Here is a 22425-nt window from a genome sequence, read left to right as displayed (position 1 = left end):
CCAGGAAGGGGGAATCTGTGACCCTTAGCCTAACTTCACATGAGTGGAGGGAGCAGGCTGGAGAGGGGAATGGGAGCGACGCTTAAATTTACAAAGTGATGAAAGGAGGAGGTGAGGGAAGAGCTCTGAGAGCAAGTCAGACTTCTTGCAAGACAGATCTATCCCTCTCAATTAGAAATTTAGGGAGGAAAGAGGAAAAGAGAGGAGAGAGAAGAGAGAAAAGAGAAAAGAGAGAGAGGTTGTCCATGCAGTCTACAATTCCTCCTAAGGGAATTCTACCTTCACATGAAAAAAAGGCTCACCATCTAAATGAAACAATGCATCCCAGAATACACAGATTCAGGGTTCAGACATTCAAAGTCTGCATACATAAGTCAATGTACGCACAAGCACCATGCAAACACACACAACCTCTCCCCCCTGCACAAGCATGACATGAGCAAGGAAGTCACATGTAGTTTCCCGTTACGTGTGAATCAGTGGCTTCCAAATGAGCCAGGATAAGAAATCACAGCTTGACGTTGGCTTATGAATTCCAGCTTATGAAATCCTCAGCCCACAAGCTACCACGGGGTCTTCTCTGAATAGTCTTCTCCTGTAACACCCCACCCACCCCCGTGAGAACTGTCATTTTACACAGATCTAGTTTCTCAATCTACAAATCTGCCTTAGGACCGTGAATTATGTATTCACATAATCAAAGTACACTTCACTGGGTGTATTTGGAGAACCTTCGCCCTGTCTCCAATGTGCAGTGACTTTTGAATTTGCTACAGTATGGGAATAAACTAATTAGGCTGAGGGCAATTATTCTAAAGTATGCAGCAAGAGGCTTGCCAGGGATACAAATATGAAGCACTGAGACACTAGATTTGAGGGACTAATGTGTGTGCATTAAAGATCAAACCACTGTGTCAAGACACTTGGTATGACTATCTTCACTGTTAGCCTATTTGAAGGAGAACAGTTCATGGTAGATGGATCATCTCACTCTCTGGATCGTCCCCTTGTCATCCATCAACAGTGTCTCTGAAAATTTTTACCAATCACTTGGGAAGACAGGCAAGGATCACCAGCGTCGAAGCAATGATTCTCCAACATCAACTTCATTGGACTGGTCATGTTGTGTGGATGCCTGATTATTGTCTTCCAAAGCAACAACTCTATTTTGAACTTAAAAATGGAAAGTGTAATGCTGGTGGTCAACAAAAGAGGTTTATTGGCAAATTTTAAAAAATGTAGTATAAACACCGACAACTGGGAAACACCAGCCTGCAAGAACAGCCTTTACCAAAGGTGTCCTGGGCTTTGAAGACACTCAAACTCAGGACGAAAGGGAGAAATGTGCTAAGAGGAAGGCACACTTGGCAAACCCTCACTGTGATCAACTCCCACCCAGAAACTTATGTCCCCACTGTGGAAGGATGTGTGGATCTAGAATTGGCCTCCACAGTCACTTATGGACTCACTGTTAAAATCGTGTTTATGGAAGACAATCTTACTCAGCTACAAGGGATCACGGAAGAAGAAGAAGAAGAAGAAGAAGAAGAAGAAGAAGAAGAAGAAGAAGAAGAAGAAGAAGAAGAAGAAGAAGAAGAAGAAGAAGAAGAAGAAGAAGCAGCAGCAGCAGCGATGGATCATCACTGTCAGTACCTGTTGGCATCTACATCAAGGATGCGGAACCCAGTCATTCAGATGTTGTTGGCCATCAATTGCCATCAGCCACAACCAAATGTTGAGTAGTCAGGCACAATGGGAGTTGTAGTCCAACTATATCTGAAGGGGAAGAGATTTCCCTTCCATGAGCTACATGGAAACTCATGGGTGGAGAATGGCACTCCAGGAAGGGAGAGAGAGGACTTAAATTGGCAAGAAGCCCAGAATAGGCAATCACATGAGAAATGCATTGTCTGTTCCCAGTTTGATCCTTGCTGGTTTACTGGCTATCACCTGACTAGTCCTGGACTGAGGGTGAGTCACTGCCAAGTTATGCCACAATCAGATTTATTCATTTTTACTTGGCTTTTGAAAACTGGAGATGCTAAAATCCTTTTATCTTTTTGATCTAGGGAGGCTCATCTCATGAATATAGAGTTCTGAAACAATATTTTCCGTGTATTAATCACCAGCAGTTAGGTGCCAAGGCAGCCCCTGTTTTCAGTTTGCTACGATAATCCAGCCGTCATTTAGCATAACAATCAAGCCAACTATGAAAAGGGATGGCCACTTCATCCACATGTTTAATTATACATCTAAAATGTAGCATGCTTGCAAACATGGGTCACAGAGGCACATTCTACAGAGATAGTGGAACATAGGAACATAGCAACATGGATAGAGTAGCGGGACATAGCGACATAGGAACATACCAGGAGATCGCTCAATTTGGCCAGTGCTGTCTACACCAGGAATGAGGAGTCCATGATGTTGTCGGACACCAACTCCCATCAGCCACAGGCAGCATAGTCAGAGGTCAGGGATTATGGGAGTTGAAGTCTAGGTAAAAGAAAGGTAAAGCGCCCCTGGACGGTTCAGTCAAGTCAAACGCAACTATGTCGCTCATCTCGCTTTCAGGCTGGGGTAGCTGGCATTTGTGCACAGATATCTTTCCGGGTCATGTGGCCAGCATGCCTAAACCACTTCTGGTGCAATGGAACACTGTGACAGAAACCAGAGTGCATAGAAGTGCCATTTACCTTCCCACCACAGTGGTACCTATTTATCTACTTGCACTGGTGTGCTTTCGAACTACTAGGTTGGCAGAAGCTGGAACAGAGCAATGGGAGCTCACTCTGTCATGGGGATTTGAACCGCTGACCTTACAATCGGCAATCCCAAGAGGCTCAGTGCTTCAGACCACAGAGTCCCCTGCATCCCCTAGTTGTAATCTGACATCATCTGAAGGGCCACAGGTTCTTCACCCCGGTCTACTCTTGATTAGCCCTGGTTCTCCCTGTTCTCAGACAGAGGATCTTCCCATCACACGTGACCCTATTAATGGAAGATGCCAGAGATTGCATCTTAAGAACTTAGGGTTGAAAAGCTTGTGCTCTACCATTAAGCTACAGTTCTTCTCCTAGCATAGACTCCACAGGAAGCTGCATCTTAATTGGAAAATCCAAGGGTGTACCCTGAGTTACCTAGGATTTGAAATACCATCGCAGGATTATCTTATTTGTGAGTGAAACCACTGGGTGAGATATTAGAATTATTTGTGTAGAATGGAGAGATCACTTGATAAATTCTAATATTATGGGTCCCATTTTGGGCATTCTTCCTCCCATAGCATGCTGAGGAGTAATCCTCCATGCTGCAGCCTTCACACAAAAGACACAACTGCCTTTGACTGAGCCCTTGTCTATGCATCTGTAGGCACGAAGGCTTCCTCATTACATAGAATCCTGATTAAACTGGGTTTCAGGTCACAAAGAAGACTTCACACATGCAGGCATATCTATGGAGGCTCTGACCCAGTGACGCTCATGCGAGGGATAGGGGGCAGGTCTGCTTGACCTCACAGCTGTCCGTGGAGGTGCAGGTCAATTCTGTGTCCAGGGCAGATGTCTACTAGCTCCATCTGCTATGCAGGCTGAGACCTCACCTGCCCGCGGACTGTCTCGCCAGAGTGGTGTATGCTCTAGTTATCTCCTGCTTGGACTACTGCAATGCACTCTACGTGGGGCTACCTTTGAAGGCGACCCGGACACTACAGCTAATTCAGAATGCAGCAGCCTTGTTTAGGGAAGTTTTTAATGTTTGATGTTTTATCGTGTTTTTAATATCCTGTTGGGAGCCGCCCAGAGTGGCTGGGTGGGAAATAAATAAATAAATAATCCCCCCTCCTGTGACACCTCCTCACTTCTGTGATGACCAACCTGGCAGCAAGAATGCCTGAATTAGGGCTACAGACATGGGAGAAATCAGCATGCGAGGATATGAATGGAACCCCTTCAAACCCATAATCTTCAAATACCTTTCGCTAGAGCAAGCCCAACCCCTGGCAATGAGCTGGCAGCCCCAGGAGAGCTTTGAAAGTTTGCAGTAGAGGACGTGTGCTCCTCTGTAAAGGATGGGGAGACAGGATGAATAATATGTGCTTGTGTGCTCTGGGCAAGTATTCCATTGCTCACCCCCTGCTCACCCCATCGCTCTCCTGTACTACCAGGGCCCTGAGCACAACGCATGTTTTCGTCTTTCCGCCACGAGATGAGCTAATAAGAGCTGGTACTTTAGCTTCTGGGGAAAAGGCCTGTTTCAAACTTGCCCTTGTTGAACTGGGACATGGGAAATTCACCAGCGTGGAAAATGTTGTGCACTCTGACTTAGAGCTGTCACACAGATCGGGAGGTGGAGGTGAAGCATTTTGTTCTGGAAACTCAGTTTTGCACTGTGGGTAGCCTGGGTAGGGCTCACTCCATTCAGGGGGAAAAAATCTCTTCCAGTAAACTGTTTAGTTTGGGGCTTGTGGAAACAATGAACTAGAAGGACAGCGCATGAATCTTACCATGTATCTTTGTTCTGACAGTAGCCTGAAACTGTAAGAGTGACCACATAAGCCCCAGCCTTGCAAATAATTGTGTTTCCTCATGTAATCCTGCCTGAAATGAAAGCTTTTTGTCGTCTTCGATGCTGTGTGTGCAAAAAGCTGTTGGAACAAGGATTTTACACAGGGACCAGGGGGGTGGAGGCATTCTGAACCAGGAGAGGGGGAAAGAAGTGACTAGAGGGGTATTACCAGTGCTTTTTTCTGGGGGTACACAGGGGTATGCATATCCCTAAACATATTGTGAATCTTTGTACTTTTGTCCATTTACTGTATTTATTTTCCCCGATTTGAACTGTAAAATGGTGATTTTCTTGAGTTAAAATGAGAGTACCCCTAAACATTTTTTTTTTTTTAGAAAAAAAGCACTGGGTATTACTATTAATTATGAATTTGTTAGTCACTTTATCTCTTGTCTCGGGCAACTCAAAGCGACTTACAGTCATACCTCGTTTGCTTCATGTTACAGTGGTACCTTGGGTTAAGTACTTAATTCATTTCGCACGTCCGTATCTTAACCTGAAACTGTTCTTAACCTGAAGCACCACTTTAGCTAATGGGGCCTCCTGCTGCCGCCGCGCCGCCAGAGCATGATTTCTGTTCTCATCCTGAAGCAAAGTTCTTAACCCGAGGTACTATTTCTGGGTTAGTGGAGTCTGTAACCTGAAGTGTATGTAACCTGAAGCGTATGTAACCTGAGGTACCACTGTACTTTCTTTCAGGTTGCATCCCGCTGTGACCCGGAAGTATTGGAAAGGGTTACCTCCGGGTTTTGCCGCTCGTGCATGCGCAGAAGCACTAAATCGTGCTTCACACATGTGCACAAGCACCAAATCACACCACGCAGATACGGCACTTCAGGTTGCGGGCTTTTTATGTTGTGAACGGGCCTCCAGAATGGATCCCGTTTGCAACCAGAGGTACCACTGTACAACCAAACAAGCAGACAACAAACCCCACATAAATGCATTAACACCTGGATGAAGAACCTCTACTCTTCCAGCTGTTGTTGGACTCCCAGCTCCTATCAACCCCAGCCAGGATAGCAAATAGTCCAAAATGTCTCCAGATGCACCACAGAGTCTCCATCTCTGCTTTAAGAAACTTGTGATACTAGTTTACCCTCTGCCTGCTAGTTCAAATCTTATTTCCCCTGCCCTTGCCCCGTGGGCAAAATAGGAATAACATTACAGGCATGTTAAGGATTGCTCCAATCAAAGTCTAACTATAATATAATGCAACTCCTCGAAAGAGTCCATCGCTTGGGAAGACAGGCGAACTAATGCCAGTGTACTGGAAGAAGCAAAGATCACCAATGTCGAAGCAATGATTCTTCAACATCAACTTCATTTGACTGGTCATGTTGTGCCTGATCATCATCTTCCAAAACAACTACTCTATTCCAAACTTAAAAATGGAAAGCGTAATGCTGGTGGTCAACAAAAGAGGTTTAAACATTCTCTCAAGGCAGTTTTTTTAAAATGTAGCATAAACACCGACATCTGGGAAACACAGGCCTGTGAGTGCTCCTGTTGGGGAACAGCCTTTACCAAAGGTGTCCTGGACTTTGAAGACACTCAAACTCAGGACTAAAGGAAGAAACGTACTAAGAGGCATGCTTGGGAAACCCTCACTGTGATCAACTCCCACCCAGAAACCTATGTCCCCACTGTTGAAGGATGTGTGGATCCAGAATTGGCCTCCACAGTCAGGTACAGACTCAGTGTTAAAACCGTGTTCATAGAAGAAAATCTTACTTGGCTACGAGTGATCGCTAAAGAAGAATATAACGCAACCCAGTCAGGTGGGTAGGGTACCAACAACAACAATTGAATAGAACATCCCTATTTTCATCAGAGAACTGTTGGAGGGTATATCTTTCATTGGATGTCCACAATGTTTTGAAGAGTACGTGTCGAATTCCAAGGGAGCAGAAAAGACTATTTATGTATGTGACCATGGCTGCACATATGTTATTGGCCCAAAGATGGAAAGAAGATAAAGTCCCTACCAGAGTAGAATGGCAGATCAAATTGATAGATTATGCCAAAATGGCTAAAATGATTGAAAGAATCAGAAATCAGGAAGAACAAATTTTTAATAAGGAATGGGGAAAAATTATAACTTATCTTAAAGACCATTGTAAACAGTTAAAATCGTTAGTCAGATTGGAGTATCACTTGCAGTTTAATGCTGAAATTTGGATACAATGGAGAGATAAAAGATTTGGATTATTATGAAAGATGCAGGAGGAAATGATTAACAATAGAACCCACAAAGGGGAGGGGGCAGTCCAAAAGATTCATTGGAATCTTGTTTTTATGTTGTATGTTGGACATGTGACTGTAAATTTGAAATCTGAAAAACCAAATAAATAAATTTATTTTTTTTAAAAAATGTATTGAAGAGAGAAAAGCTATTCTTTTCACACTTTCTCCATGCTACGCATAACTTTATAAACTTCTGTCATGACATGTCCCCTTTCAGTTGTCCTTTTCTCAATTTTTCCCAACTCCGCAATATTATTTTAGTGAGACCCTACTGAGCCACCAGGCATATCTGGGGAGCCGTGTTCCATGTGGTCACAAGTTATGCAGGCCTGATAACAGTATTGTGTTGCTTTCCATTAGTCCCAGCCATTGGCATCCTGCTATTTCAGCCGGGCTTCAGCATTCATCCAGTAACGTTCTTCCTAGAGAAGTGCTGCAGCAGATAAGAGCAGGAACTTGCAAACACATTGTGGGAGAGAGAAAGGAGAAGCCAGAAGGGAAAGGACAATTGGAGGGCAAGAAGTTAACTTGACTGTGAGCCACTGCATATGGAAGCCAGCCAACTCAAAGGCAGAGCGATAAGAGGAGTGGATAGCTCCAGGAGACACAGAACAGATCCCTTAAAAAACATGGCAAACCTTCCAATAGTTAACAGTAAAAGATAGGTGCACTTGCTTTGCTTTAGAGGTCCCGAGCTTGTCATGAGCTAGACAAACCATCTAAATACCTCTTCTCCAGTTACTCATGTCTCTACGGTCAACATTTGTTCATTATCACAATTATCACAGGACTTAGAGCAAAAGAAATTTGAAATCCACATGCTTACTCTAGTCTGATGTCAACATTAGATTCCAAATCAATACAAAGTGGAGGTCTTCAAGCCTAAGGAGAAGTGGAGCATTTGCAGAGATCTTTGCCAAAATTTAGGACAACCAGAAACAGGGACGCGGGTGGCGCTGTGGGTAAAAGCCTCAGCGCCTAGGGCTTGCCGATCAAAAGGTCGGCGGTTTGAATCCCCGCGGCGGGGTGCGCTCCCGCTGCTCGGTCCCAGCGCCTGCCAACCTAGCAGTTCGAAAGCACCTCGGGTGCAAGTAGATAAATAGGGACTGCTTTCTAGCGGGAAGGTAAACGGCGTTTCCGTGTGCAGCTCTGGCTCGCCAGAGCAGCGATGTCACGCTGGCCACGTGACCTGGAAGTGTCTCCGGACAGCGCTGGCCCCTGGCCTCTTGAGTGAGATGGGCGCACAACCCCAGAGTCTGGCAAGACTGGCCCGTACGGGCAGGGGTACCTTTACCTTTACCTTTACTTTAGGACAACCAGAAAAACAAGGTAGAAAAAAGTTTGTTGCAAAGGTTTCCAGAAGGCAGCCGTGTTACAAAAAAAAAGAGCTTAGCAATTCAGAAGATATGGATAGTTGTCCACTTTTTTTTATGCAACTGCTATTTTTAAACAGGTTCTGAGTGCTTCCATACTGTCACTATTTCATGGGAAGACCTCAACCACATGCTGGAAGTCTAGCTTTGCACAATTGTTTTTACCTATTTCATTTGTGCACTTATTTTTATTTAGTTTAATTTAACAATATGTATGAACTATTTGATTGGAAATGGCATCTCCAAGTGGTTTACAAAAAATAAAATAAAACAAGCCTTAAAATAATCAGTAAAACGCAGGCTGAAAACAGGGATATTTTGGAATTTAAAAATGATTAAACTTTATTATTCAGTATGAAACAAATCTGTATAAATACCAAGGCAAGTTGTTTGTTTTAAACAATATATTGTTGGAACAGTGGTTTTCTCAAATGCACCTAATATCATCTGAAAAATAACAAATAATTAAAATCTAAATAATTAAAATCAGCAGTGCTCTGTCCTCCCAGCACAACAAAACCATTTTTAAAGGACCTTGTGCAGTTAGGAAACTAGTGTGGAAAGCCACTGAAAAATGTGGGTTGGATGAATAATGGGAAGGCATATCAACCTACCACAAGCAAATCAGGAGGAATGTTCCCTGATGCATAGCTGCTCCTCAAACAAATCAGAATGCATGTTCCACAAAGGCTATGCAGAGCCTAACCTCCAAGTAAACTTGGTGAGAGCATAACAGGGTGTATGTTCTATTGTCATGGACTGGCTGGATATAGAGGAGTGGTGGGAGGCACTAGCTAGGGAACCCTCAAGGGAAGAAGGCTCAGAGGCAGTGGGTTGGTGGTGGGACAGTGATAATTGGTCAGTGGGAGCAGACTGGGAAGAGCAGGTGCCGGTAGTTGAAGAGGTAACAGGGTTTAGTGAGCAGGAAGAGTCGGTGGCAGAGAGCAGTGCAGAGGCAGTGGCAGAAGCAGAGGCTGGAGAGGAGAAGGGCCAAGAGGCACAGATGAGGCAGGCTGCTGAAGAAACAACCAGGAGGCATGCCCCTCCTGCTGTGACTAGCTCCCCTGTCCCCCTGTCCTCCCAGAACTTACAGAAGAGGGTGGAGAAGAGACACACAAGGTGTCAGAGTCTCAGGCTGCTTGGGAAGGAATAGAGTCAGGAAGCTGCCTCACAACTGCCTCATAGGAGCAAGATCTGCTGGGAAGAGTTCCTGTGCTCACTAGGCCTGAGCTGTTTTGCTTCCTTGAATAAAGAGCTTACTTCACAACCACCTTGCGAGTCATCCCAGACCTGCTCCAGACACGAACCTTGACATCTATACAACAGGTTTCCTAGAGGAGACTTTTTAACAGTTAGGTGCATCCAAATTTTGTAAGTGCAAGTGGGACCTGCAACAAAATCTTGCAGTGTAGAGTGCTCCTGATCAGAGTTCCAACCAGCCATGCCCTTTTTCAGGATATTCCATTTCACCCCCCCCCCCAGTTTTTTATTTCCCTCTCACCAGTCATTGTGTGTCCACCATTTAAAATCTGGCCCTCATTGGGCTGTTGGTCTTTAGAGATTCTTGTTCTCCCGCCCAGATATATTTGGTACTTCTTCAGGCCCTCTAGTGTGTGGAATAATAATAATAATAATAATAATAATAATAATAATAATAATAATAATTATAATAATAATCCTGCCCATCTGGCTGGGTTTCCCCAGCCACTCTGGGCAGCTCCCAACAAAATGGATGGTGCTGCTTTCTCTAGACAAGAATTTACAATCTGAAAACAAGTTCACCATAACCGTATACAGTGGTACCTCGGGTTAAGTACTTAATTCGTTCCGGAGGTCCGTACTTAACCTGAAACTGTTCTTAACCTGAAGACCACTTTAGCTAATGGGGCCTCCTGCTGCTGCCATGCCCCCGGAGAACAATTTCTCTTCTCATCCTGAAGCAAAGTTCTTAACCTGAAGCACTATTTCTGGGTTAGCGGAGTATGTAACCTGAAGCGTATGTAACCCGAGGTACCACTGTACTGGACAGATGCTGTTGAATCAATAAAGTGTATGTATAACTGACCATAGGATTGTAATTGTAATTCGTGAGAGCTCACTGCAGTTCTAAATACGCAACATACAGGACATAGCCGATGGCAGAGACAATGAGAGACATTGCTGTGTTACATGTTTGGGTGAGGCTTTAACTCACTTATCAGAGCTGCACAAACTTGGTGCAGCGCTTAAATGAAAATGCACAAACCACGGGATTGGCTACGTGTTGAAGGCAGAAGGCAAAAGGTTACCCCCAAGAACTAAGAATTGCCAGTTCATGGAAGTAGCCACGTGTGAATCCCAAATACTCCCAGCCGAAGCAAACTTGCAGAATCCCAATGTGAAAGAAGGACGCCGCATGCTGACAAGGAAGGCATAAACTGGCTTCCAGCCCAAAGGCAAGCAATGCCTGATAAAGGGCTCTGAAGGGGGGAGGAAGAAACCCCAAGGCAAGGGTGGGGGAATTTTCTCCCCTCGGGTTGATGTCGAACAGCAAATCCCACCATCTCTGACCATGGGCTGAGCTGGCTGGGGCTGAATCCAATGGCATATGAAGGGGAGCAAGCTCCCCATTGCTGCCCTAAGCAGTGGTTAAATGGGAAAGCATGCTAGTAAAAAGAAAAAGGTAAAGGACCCCTGGACAGTTAAGTCCAGTCAAAGGTGACTATGGGGTTGCAGCGCTCATATCGCTTTCAGGCCGAGGGAGCCGGCGTTTGTCCACACCAGTGGCGTAGCGTGGGTTGTCAGCACCCGGGGCAAGGCAAGTAATTTGCGCCCCCTAACCCTAACCCCCAGATGTTGTGCCTGGTGCAGCCGCCCCCCCTGCACCCCCACGCTACGCCACTGGTCCACACATCTTTCTGGGTCATGTGGCTAGCAAGACTAAACTGCTTCTGGCACAACGGGACACCATGATGGAAACCAGAGTGCATGGAAACACTGTTTACCTGTCAGGAGCTCGTCCTACACTCAAGTAGGACCCTAGTAGAGACACATGCCTGACTGGAATGTTCTCTCCCTCCTGGTCATTCATTCAAGAGTTTCAAAGGCTTTCTTTAGCCCATCAAAACATACACCGTCATGTGACAGACAAAAATCCCATGACTGCAATCATGGACACTGTGATGGAAACCAGAGTGCATGGAAACACTGTTTACCTTCCTGCCGCAGCAGTACCTATTTAGCTACTTGCACTGGTGTGCTTTTGAACTGCTAGGTTGGCAGGAGCTGGGACAGAGCAACAGGAGCTCACCCCGTCGCGGGGATTCGAATCGCAGACCTTCTGATTGGCAAACCCAAGAGGCTCAGTAGTTTAGACCACTGCGCCACCTGCATCCTGGAAAGCATGCTATACAGTCCATCACCACCAGGTGCTAGACAGAGCACCAAGTTTAAGAGGTCCTAGATCACAACTTTTAAAAGGAGCGATACTCCCCCCCCAAAGCCTATCAATGTCTCTAATACACTCAAAGCCCAATCACAAACCCTCCAAGTGCCTCTATTTTCCAGGGACAGTCGCAGATTTACAGAAGCCATCCTGGGTTCTGATTTGGTCCTGGAATGTCCCACTTTCCCTTAGGACATCCCTATTTCCATCAGAGAAATGTTGGAGGGTATGCAGTTATGTGACCCCCCGAGCCAAGGAGATGAGTAACTATGCAACCTTTAGGAGACATCTGAAGGCAGGCAGCCCGGAATTGGGAAGTTTTTCAATGTTTCATGATTTATTGTGTTTTTATATATGTTATAAGCTGCCCAGAGTGGTTGGGGCAGTGCAGTGAGATGGGAGGAGTATAATAATAAAATTGTTGTTGTTGTTGCTATTAAGGAACAGTGCTGGAAACTGAGATATGAAAGCTAGGAGCTAAATGGCACCTTAAACCTAGGTTATGGGTGCAACAACAGAATATCTAGGCATGCTTTTTTATAACACGAATACAGTGGTACCTCGGGTTACATACGCTTCAGGTTACAGACTCCGCTAACCCAGAAATAGTACCTCGGGTTAAGAACTTTGCTTCAGGATGAGAACAAAAATTGTGTGGTGGCGGCGCGGCAACAGTGGGAAGCCCCATTAGCTAAAGTGGTGCTTCAGGTTAAGAACAGTTTCAGGTTAAGAAGGGACCTCCGGAACGAATTAAGAACTTAACCTGAGGTACCACTGTAAGATAAAGGTAAAGGTACCCCTGCCCGTACGGGCCAGTCGTGTCCGACTCTGGGGTTGGCGCCCATCTTGCTTAAGAGGCCGGAGGCCAGCGCTGTCCGAAGACACTTCCGGGTCACGTGGCCAGTGTGACGAAGCTGCATCTGGCGAGCCAGCGCAGCACACGGACACGCCGTTTACCTTCCCACTAGTAAGCGGTCCCTATTTATCTACTTGCACCGGGGGTGCTTTCGAACTGCTAGGTTGGCAGGCGCTGGGACCGAGTAATGGGAGCGTACCCCACCGTAGGGATTCGAACTGCCGACCTGATGATCGGCAAGTCCTAGGCGCTGAGGTTTTACCCACAGCGCCACCCGCGTCCCACTGTACCACTGTACACTGAGGTACCACTGTACAAAGCTGAAAATGAATGAACTGCAGCTAAAATATTATGTTCATTTTTCACATGGTCTAGTCCTTCCCCCTGCCCGCCCCCCTAATATTCTTAAGAAGGTCTCTTCTCCAGTCATCAAAGAGTAGCTGGAAGTGGGGAGGCAGAAAAAGGTCCTCCTTTCCTTCCAATCTGCAGTTTTAATCTGAAATCTTAGTCACCCAGAGCTCAGAAACTGTTTGTGCTAATGAAATTCCCTGTCGCAAACTGTGCCTAGAACAATGGGAGTTTTGAACACTGTTAAGGAATACGATGTCCCTGTTTTCAATGGAGTAATGTTGGGGGGTATGTGATCACTCAAGCCTCTTGCCGACCTTAGAACTCCTGTGAAGCTTCGAAAACTTTTGTTGCCTGTTGAAAAGAGGCAATGAAACTTCCCCAGCAAACAGTGATTGGCGATACTTCTTCCCTTCACCCATTTAAAGAGAGGGGGAAACATAGGCCTCTGTGAACGCCAGCTTGTATAGCAATGATATCAGCTTTCATGATTTCAAAGGGCTGAGCTTTTCCTGGTCTCACCATAAGCATAGAGAAGACTTTGACAACATCATGACAGAAAGTCTCCTGAATGCAAAAGAGAAATAAGGAAATCCCTGCATTAATATTTTTGAGCCCATAAGATCCTAAATAATTGCATTTTTAACATATGACACGGACATCTACACTGGGGTGGGCAATGATGACCTAATTTTCAGTGAGGTTGCAAACTTGTGACTTGACTGTAGCACTTGACTGCAAATGGGTGTTCTTGTGATTTGAATACTCACACATGGAGCATATAGAAAACTAAAATCTCAGTCCTGTGCTTTATTTATTATTATTATTATCATTATCATTATATCATTACTACAGTGGTACCGCTGGATGTGAACGGGATCCGTTGTAGAGCCCCGTTCGCATCCTGAAATGAACGCAACCCACGCTTGTGCATCTGCGCGTGCGTGGGTCACGATTCACCACTTCTGCGCATGTGTGTGCCATCATTTTGAGCGTCTGTGCATGCGTGAGCGGCAAAACCCGGAAGTAAAGCGTTCCGTTACTTCCAGTTTGCCGTGGAGCGTAACCTGAAAACGCTCAACCTGAAATGACTTCAACCCGAGGTATGACTGTACTTTTCAAGTTTATACATTTCACTAATTTTACACTCATTTTGACATTTCAAAACTTGAGTTCCTTCCCCCTCTTTCTGGGGTTCCTTACATATATTTTTAATATCTTCTGCATATCCAAATTAACTTAATTTACTCATTTATTCATCTCCTTTAAATATATACTCTTATAAAACTGCAGGTTACATCCTGCTAGTGTTTTTATCTGTTTATAATTTATCTGTAAATATTCGATAAACCATTTCCATTCTTTTCTTTAAAAAAAAAATGTTTAACTCAATTTCTCATTCTTCCGGTAAGTTTCACCATTTCTGCATATTCCATAAGGTTTTGTATCCATTTTTCCTTTGCTGGTACTTCTGCTTCTTTCCATTTTGGGACAAGTAACAGTCTTGCCGCTGTAGTGGCATACATGAATAGGTTTCTATACATTTTAGGTAGTTCTGTCCCTATAATTCCCCAAAGAAACATCCTTTTCATTTCATTATATATCATTTCCCAGTAAGCTTTAACCTCACTACAAGACTACCACATCTGATAAGAAAACTAAAATCCTGTTTCCTGTCATCAAACACTCTATATTCCTAGAACTGCCGGATTCTGTGTTCTAGAAAACAAGGAACTGGTCATTGTCTGTTTCTTTATCCAAACAAACCAGAGTGTAACCTTAAACCTGTATACTACCTAAGATAAATTAATCTGCACTCCATTTTAAGACTGAGACTAATACTTTTGCTTGTCCACAGGTCTGAGAGGTTTTATGCTTATCCCAGGCTGCTTTCTAGGCATGGAGTTTTCCATTTATCCTGCGCTTTCCCTGGGGAAACCCACTCTTTAATGCCGAATCAAAGGAAACATCAATTTGCTGAAAACCTCCATGACATTTGCTCTAATTCAGTGGTCAAGAGAGGGCTTCCCCAGAAGCAGGTAGTGGGGCAAACTGGGAAAAGCGTGGAGAAGCACTAATGCAAACTTTTTATGGCAGAGGTATAAAAGATGTGGCCCTCCAGTTGTTGAATTCCGATTCCCATCAACCTCAGTATGGGCAATGCATATGGACAGTGGGAGATAGAGTTCAACAACATGTGTTCATATAGAAAACTATATGTAAATGTTGTACCGGTGGTATTTGACTCCTAGTAAACCTAGGCAGCATGTTAAAAAGCAGAGACGTCACCTTGCCAACAAAGATCTGTATAGTTAAAGCTATGGTTTTCCCAGTAATGATGTATGGAAGTGAGAGCTGGACCATAAAGAAGGCTGATCGCCAAAGAATTGATACTTTTGAACAGTGGCGTAACGTGGGGGTGCAGGGGGGGCCGGCCGCACCGGGCGCAACATCTGGGGGTTAGGGTTAGGGGGCGCCAATCCACGGGTTGGGGGTGCAAATTACTTGCCCCGGGAGCTGACAACCCACACTATGCCACTGCTTTTGAATTATGGTGCTGGAGGAGACTTGAGAGTCCCATGGACTGCAAGAAGATCAAACCTATCCATTCTTAAGGAAATCAGCCCTGAGTGCTCACTGGAAGGACAGATCTTGAAGCTGAGGCTCCAATACTTTGGCTACCTCATGAGAAGATAAGACTCCCTGAAAAAGACCCTGATGTTGGGAAAGATGGAGGGCACAAGGAGAAGGGGACAACAAAGGGCAAGATGGTTGGACAGTGTTCTCGAAGCTACCAGCATGAGTTTGACCAAACTGTGGGAGGCAGTGGAAGACAGGAGTGCCTGGCGTGCTCTGGTCCATGGGGTCACAAAGAGTCGGACACGACTAAACAACTAAACAACAACAAACTAGCAAAAATGTGTAACAGGTACAAATATATGCTGGAAATGTAAAGAAAAAGAAGGCGCCTTTTATCATATCTGGTGGTCCTGTAACATAACAAAAGCATTCTGGGAAATGATATATGATGAGTTGAAAAAATGTTTAAATTGATTTTTATTTAAATTTTTATTTATTTAAAAGGCTTTTCTATTAGGAATTTTAGGTGCTGACATTCCAAAAGAGCAGAAAAGACTTTTTATGTACGCAACAGCAGCCACACAGATGCTACTAGCCCAGAGATGGAAAGAAGATCAAGTCCCTACCAGAGAAGAATGGCAAATTAAACTGTTGGACTATGCTGAAATGACAAAACTGACCAGAAAGCTCAGGAACCAAAGACCCAAACTTTGATAAAGAATGGGGGGGAAATATAATTTATCTTGGAGACCACTGTAAGCAGATGAAAACATTAGCAGGATTGCAATAACACTTGTAATGTAGCAAATACTATGGAGATAGTGGATTGACATAAAATATGGACTACTGAATAATATGGAGTTGAAAAGGTTGACAATAGGACCCATGGAGGGGAAGATGGGAAGGCCAGAGATTCAGAGGAATCTTTAAATATGGATGTGTATGGTGGTATTGTTATAATTTTATACTTATAAAATCAACCAAAAATTATTTCATAAAAAGGAGTTCAACAACATGTGGCGGACCACAGGTTCCCACCTTCTGTTTTGGGGCTTTAAAGCAAAATTGGCTTCTTCCCCAAATCTTACGTGGCACTGGAGTTGGCCTAATAAAGGTATTGCCCTACTATGCATTTTGGAATTATCACAATGAGAGATCACCATGACATTCCTTTGCCAGCAATCATTACCTTTTGTCATTCCACTGTCTTGCTGTCTACAGCCTTGTATCTTTCTACAACAAGGTCAGTTGCGATACAGTTGTGGTTTTCTCCAACCCTACCTCAGGGATAAATTATTCAGAAGTAACTTAGACTTTAAAAAAAGAGAAAAGGATACTGTTCTAAAACCCAAACCATCACATCCAGTGATAATTAGGTATCACATGAAGAGTGAGATAAAAGAAGCAGCAAATATCAAAAACAGCTTTTACACTTCATATAAAACAATGGCAGACCCAAGAAGCTTGGAAGTGCATTAAAAAAAAAAGTCAGCATAATCATAGACTTGGTGTGATCGTCTATTGATTTCATTGGCAAGGCTCCAAGACAACCTGCCCAGTGCATACATTGTGGCTCATGCTCTCTCAATGAGCTATTCTTAGACTAAACTCCTGTGCAATATTTGTCTCCTAAAGAAAAGTTTATTCTTAAGCTTGAAACAAAAGTTGCTCCCAATCTTCTCTTTTAATCCATCATCGATGTAGTATTATATAAAAATAACTACAAAAGTGAATCTATCTGTTTGCTGTGTTTTTTAAGCATTTGATGAAGGGTGTGATCCTATGCACATTTACCTCAGAGTAAGCCTCATTGAACACACTGAGAATTACTTTTGAGTAAACCTGTACAGGAGAGTAAAATAATACGTGTTCTACTTAGTGAGAGATTATCTTGTCTTGCTGTTATGCAAAGTTCTCTAAAATAGGCACATGAATCCTGTTACCTTTCTTGAAATCACTCAGCTGTCCAAACAATATTTCAAATATTTATCTGACTTGGACATTTACATTTTTATCTCACCTTGTTTTATGATACATTAAATAAAAAACATTTTTTAAAAAAAAAAATGCCAGCGATGTATCATCATTCTAAAATAAGCAAGAGTATCAAATCAAACGAACTAGCAGCTTGCAGTTGAGAAGTACTCTTCATCAGATTCTTAAAAGAGGGCATTGTTTCACTAGGTTTGGGAAGGTGGCGGGGTTTTTTCCCCTGTGTTTCCTACCTCCTCAACATCTAAAATGACAAGGTCACAGCAGGGCTTACTGCACAACACACACATGGAGAATATTAAATTTCCCCAGTTTCCAACCGCGCCTTTAATCTGCAAGACCAGAGAATCGCCACGCTCTCCATGCAAGCAGTCACAGCAGTTCCTTAAATCTCCCCCTCCCCTCCCCGCCCAGCATACCCACACCCAAAAACATGCTCGCTGGGGTGGGTGTGCATGCGCGCACACATGTATGCATGCTGCATGTGGCCAACTCTGTGGACAATCCTACCGAAGCATGCAGATTTCTGCAAACAGATAATGTCCGATCCCTGAGACATCATGTGCAAAACAGCCCTACCCAAAAACGCATGGGCACATCCCTCACGAAAGAGCCCTGGTATTTTTTATTTTTTATTATTTTTTGCAGGGGTGAGGGGGTGCTTCTTTGGCAGCTCAGACCATGCTGGAAATTAGAGAGCTGGGATAGCCTGTAATCTACACAGTCCAGTCTTCCACACCCACAGATGCCTCCCATCCTTCCAAGAGCGCATCTTCCCTCTAGAAAAAGGGAGCCAGCGCTGCCTTCGGGAGAGCGAGGCTCTTCCGTCCCCCGAGGAAGCTGACAAAGGCAGTGGCAACCCGGGGTACCCTCTCTCCTCCATCCTCCCATCCCACATTCTCTCCAGGTAGAGGCTACTGATGCTGCCCGCTGGCCCTCGGGATGCTGCGGCTGAGAATGGTCCTCGCGCTGGGACCAGCCTTTCTCCCCCATCCCCGCGGAAGCCTGTCGCGCTTACCTAAAGGCTGCCGGCTGGTTGTCAAGCGAGCTCCGGCCGCCCCGGCGCCTCCGTTACATCGCTCCGAGCGCCATGTTCGTGCTCGCCGAGGCTTGTCACTAGCAAGGAGGCAAGGCAGCACCACAGCTCGGCGGCTCCGGCTCTGATGTTGCTGTTGCTGCTGCTGCTGCTGCTGTTACATCCGGGCTGCCGCCGGCCAAAGAGCTCCAGCTCGCCTCGTAGCGGCGATCCGAGGAGATGCTGCGGCTAGGCGAGGCGCGCAAGAAACGCGCCCTGCGCACTGGGGGGAGCGAGGTGCGCGCGCCAGGCGGGTATGTGTGCCATGCGCCCCGCCCCACCGCCTCTTCTTCAAGCCGCAATGAGAGAGACAGAGATCAATAGGAGCCCAAATGATACCTAAAGAGGAGGGTTGCTTTGGGTTTTCGCTGTTCTGAATTACAGTTTATTTTTCCCTTGTTATATTTTTTCCCATAGTGTTTTTATATATATATATAAATTTGTTTGGTTATTCAGATTAAAATTTTACGGTATATATAAAAAAATTATTTATTTGGTTTTTCAGATTTAAAATTTTACAGCCACGTATCGAACATACAACATAAAAACAAGATTCCAAGGAATCTCCTGGACTTCCCTCCTCCCCTTTGTGGGTCCTATTGATAATCATTTCCTCCTGCATCTTTTATACTAATCCAATTCTTTTATCTCTCCATTGTATCCAAAATTCACCATTAAACTACAAGTGATATTGCAATCCGACTAACGATTGTAACTGTTTTCAGTGGTATTTAAGATAAGTTATAAATTTCCCCCATTCATTATTAAAAATTTGGTCTTCCTGATTTCTGACTCTTCCGGTAATTTTAGCCATTTCGGCATAATCCATCAATTTGATCTGCTGTTCTTCTCTGGTAAGGACTTTATCTTCTTTCCATCTCCCTTTGTTATTATTAACGTATCCTCCAACATTTCTCCAATGAAAATAGGGATGACCCATTCCTCCTCCATCAGCAATCATCAACACCCCACCTGTCTGACCAGGTCGCTCCAGCCACTCTGGGCGGCTTCCAACACAATAAAATATTAAACATAAAAACACCTTCCCAATACAGGGCTCGGGGGTCAGATAACTCCATACCCTTCAAGATTTCTCTGGTGGAAAAAGGGATGGGAAAGTGGGACATTCCGGGATCAGATCAGAAACCGGGATGGCTTCTGTAAATCCCAGATTGTCCCTGGTAAATAGGGACACTTGGAGGGTCTGCATTATTTTTATTATTATTATTATTTTAAAGAAGAGTTTGGATTTGATATCCCGCCTTTCACTCCCCTTCAGGAGTCTCAAAGCGGCTAACAATCTCCTTTCCCTTCCTCCCCCACAACAAACACTCTGTGAGGTGAGTGGGGCTGAGAGACTTCAAAGAAGTGTGACTAGCCCAAGGTCACCCAGCAGCTGCATGTGGAGGAGCGGAGACGCGAACCCGGTTCCCCAGATTATGAGACTACCGCTCTTAACCACTACACCACACTGGCTCTCTTGGAGGGTCTGCATTAAAGGCTGGAGAGAAGATTTGCCTAGCAAGAGAAGGCAAACCACAAGCAGCAGCTAGGGAGGAAGTCCCTGTGTGGTGCAAGTCAATGAGCTGTTGGTTCCACCAGGTTGGCAGGACTACTGTATTAATATCATTACCGATTGTTTGTGATATGAAACTGAACATTTGTGATATGAGGACTTCTCCTTCAGCCCAGGCTAGGCTTCGTTGGAAAAAGGGAGTTAATGTTCTAAGGAAGTGATTGGGGGCACACATGTCAGGAAGATATCTCCTCAGGCTCTACTTCACATCTGCCAAGTATTTTTCTCTGGCTGGAACTCTGATACTGGTTCTGAATCACAGGGATGCAGCATAGAAAGGCTGGCAGCTGCCCCAGGCAGCATAAGCTGAGGTAGCAAGAGTGTCCAGAGGTAGGAGTACAATGTGATGGTTAAGTCCAGTCAAAGGTGACTATGGGGTTGAGGTGCTCATCTCTCTTTCAGGCCTAGGGAGCCAATGTTTGTCCACAGACAGCTTTCTGGGTCATGTGGCCAGCAGGACTAAACTGCTTCTGGTGCAAAGGAGCACCATGACAGAAACCAGAGAGCACGGAAACACCATTTACTTTCCCGCCACAGAAACACACCTATTTATCAGCTTGCACTGGCATGCTTTCAAATTGCTAGATGGCAGGAGCTGAGACAGAGCAATGGGTGTTCACCCCATTGAGGGGATTCGAACCACCGACCTTCTGATCAGCAAGCCCAAGAGGCTCCGTGGTTTAGACCACAGCGCCACCCGAGTCCCTAACCCTTAGACAAACCTACTGCCCTCAAGTACAGTGGGAGACACTGTCCTTTCCCCAGTGACATTTCTCTGAACAGACCTTGGATGGGGATGTGCGTTTCTCAGTGCTTCAGCCACAAAATCCATTGTACCACCACTTGTGTAGCTAGGGTTGCCATATTTCAAAAAGTGAAGATCCAGACAGAAAAGTAGTTGAAATTGCAAAGAAATGGAACGTTTTGGAGCAAATTGGCAAAAACGATACTGCCTTCATGGGCTGCTATACATCTGGAGTTTTCCAGACTTTTCGCCAATTTCTGCCTAGACGCACCTCATGCAGCTGCAGTATTCTGGATATGTCCGGAAAATTCTGGACGTATGGCAATCCTAGGAGTTGCAAATTGAATTATATCCTAGGCTGCCACCAGCAGCCAATGTTGCTGCCTTGATTAACTTACAGAATGTTTGCCTTGCCATATTTTGTGCTTGCTGTTTTTTTTTTTTTAATCAGTTCTTGCAGGCAGTTAATGAATGCTCTTATGGAATTTGAGGCATGCCATTCAAATTTAGGGGTTTCTCTTTTTTTCATCCAGAGCACACTGGAACTCAGTTCCAGCCCCTCTCAGGTGGGCACCGTTGCCATTATAAGAGAGCAAGGGAGGCCTTCATGGTGAGTTGCAGACGATACCTTTAGTGATCTGGAGTCAGCACAGGGAAACAAATCAGATAATGGGCATGGTCTGTATGACAATGTGAGAATGCAACTTGAAACTCAGCAGGTGGGAGGGAAGGAGGAAGGACCTCTTGACATTTCAAGCCATTAATGTCCCTTTTGACTGTACAGGGAGTGTGAAATATTTCAAATCTGCAGAACCATTGTTGGTTTCCTGTGGTGATGGCCCAAACCCAGCAGGATCCAGCCAGCAGATTTATGCCTGGTGCCATCTAACACTGGTGTATCACCTGGTAGACTCTGTAAAATGCAGCAACGTCTAAGGGTGCCTTCTATTTAGTCAGCAAAACTGAGGGACTGAGGCCAAAACTGGACAGATCTCCAGGTCCTACAGAAGTAAACCTTCCAATTACTGCATGACACAAATACCATCCCCGCAAACACAGAAACTTTCTCTTTCTCTGCGAACTGCATCCTGCAAGTTACTTCTTTTCTCGGCAGCGCTTCTATGAAATCTTTGGTATCGTGGGGCAAATCTATACTGGCAAGGCATCTGCCTGATCAGAAGCAGCATGCTCTGCTGTCTTGAAGCAATGGGATTTGTGAAGTGCAAGTAACTAACACTGTGCAAGCTATTCACTGCAGAAAATGACTACACCTTCACTCTACAAACCTAGCAATTTTATTTGCAAGGCAGCTTTCTAGAATCTGAAGTATTCCCTATTGTGAGTTCACCTCATGCTTGGTTTCCTTTTGTTGAAAGCTATTCTTTCTGAAACTTAATTGGCATTGTGAAGCTTTCTCCTTTTGTACCCGTCGAGCTCTCCACCGCTCAGCTGTTGAGATGTTGGGGAAACTTTGCCAATCAGAGAGGACCACTTAGCACATGCCATTTTTCTACATGGAGGTAACTCCATAGAAGTATATTGCTTATTTATTACATTTTATCCCATCATTTTTCCTCCAGGTTGCTCATGGACATTGCTCTCCTCTTCCCCATTTTATCATCACAATGCCCCTATGATGTTAG

The 22425-nt window shown here is 44.7% G+C and overlaps 1 protein-coding gene across 2 annotated transcripts in view; it reads right to left on the bottom strand.

The window, feature by feature from the left end:
• Nucleotides 1-18543, bottom strand: part of PAK5 (p21 (RAC1) activated kinase 5) — a gene marked incomplete at its 5' end in the record, with an annotated part of 132991 nt that extends 114448 nt beyond the window's left edge. The window contains one exon of one of the 2 annotated variants that reach the window (XM_081906197.1): nt 18405-18543. The remainder of the gene's footprint in view (nt 1-18404) is intronic. The other variant, XM_081906196.1, reaches the window with a different exon arrangement.
• Nucleotides 18544-22425: the final 3882 nt, after the last annotated feature.

This window comes from Podarcis melisellensis, assembly GCF_964234715.1.
Source record: "Podarcis melisellensis genome assembly, chromosome: 3".
NCBI classification, from domain to species: Eukaryota; Metazoa; Chordata; class Lepidosauria; order Squamata; family Lacertidae; genus Podarcis; species Podarcis melisellensis.
The sequence above is the reverse complement of the archived record's forward strand: the minus strand, read 5'-3'. Positions and strand labels throughout refer to the sequence as shown.